This window comes from Penaeus monodon, chromosome 30, assembly GCF_015228065.2.
Source record: "Penaeus monodon isolate SGIC_2016 chromosome 30, NSTDA_Pmon_1, whole genome shotgun sequence".
NCBI classification, from domain to species: Eukaryota; Metazoa; Arthropoda; class Malacostraca; order Decapoda; family Penaeidae; genus Penaeus; species Penaeus monodon.
The window spans coordinates 15,297,348-15,298,303 of record NC_051415.1 but is presented as its reverse complement, the minus strand read 5'-3'; the positions used below and the strand labels follow the sequence as shown (position 1 = coordinate 15,298,303).

The following is a 956-nucleotide window of genomic DNA, read 5'->3' as shown; positions in this document are numbered from 1 at the left end:
TTCTTTTCTTCCTTTGTCAACTCTTAACTCTTTGTTACCATCTTGGTGTTCATGTGAAAGATATGATACGTAAGATATTTCTCTTAAGTTATAGAGTAAAATTTCTTTACTTGTAACCTTAGTTCCTTAATATGAATGAACTACAAGTATTCCATAATTAAAGAAATAACCAGTCACTGAAGGGAGATTGCTCTTTCATTAAATTGGACACCTTCTCCTTTTGTGAAAAAGGACCCTTTCAACCCATAAAGTCGTTCAGAAATGTTTGTTGCAGCGTGTTGAATTAGGTATGCAGCCACACTCGAAGATACGAGCATACTACATTATGTTATGTTGTGTTATATTTTAGTGCACTCATACACTCTATGACAGCTTATCCCAGCCATTTTCCTAAGTTTTATTAACATACAGAAAATATGGGGACTTGTATTGCACACTAGATTGTATCATATCTTCGTAATTGATAATGTTGATCTTGCAATAAGGTCACATTTGATTGTCCAACTTCTAATGCATTGTTATCAACTAACTGAAAATTTCAACTTTAGCATTTCATTAATATGTAAGTAGTATTCATGCATTTATTATACGTGCATGAAAATGTAAATTCAGTTTACATTTAAAATTAATGTGTACTTGACAAATTAACTAGCGGTAATCACATCAAGGTCATAGTCTGTCAGATGATTCTTGGGAAAGTATTTGAAACATGTGTTATCTATTAAAACATCAGTATTTGAATGACTCCAAACACAACGTGTCAGTGCAATTTCTTTAGACATCTATATAGTGTTTGATTTACCTGTGTGACCTTCAGCAAAACAGTGAAGGAACCATCCTTGCTCATCGTCATGCACACCCACCTCTATGCATGCAAAGTCCTTGTTATTTGTTTATCCCCCCTTGTGCATTATTAGTTTGCGTCACCCTCGCACCTCCGCCTCACTCATGAGTTT

At 34.4% G+C, this 956-nt stretch overlaps 1 protein-coding gene across 1 annotated transcript in view; it reads left to right on the top strand.

Moving 5' to 3' along the window:
* Positions 1–956, top strand: part of LOC119592548 (pumilio homolog 2-like) — a gene marked incomplete in the record, with an annotated part of 245,467 nt that overhangs the window by 19,621 nt on the left and 224,890 nt on the right.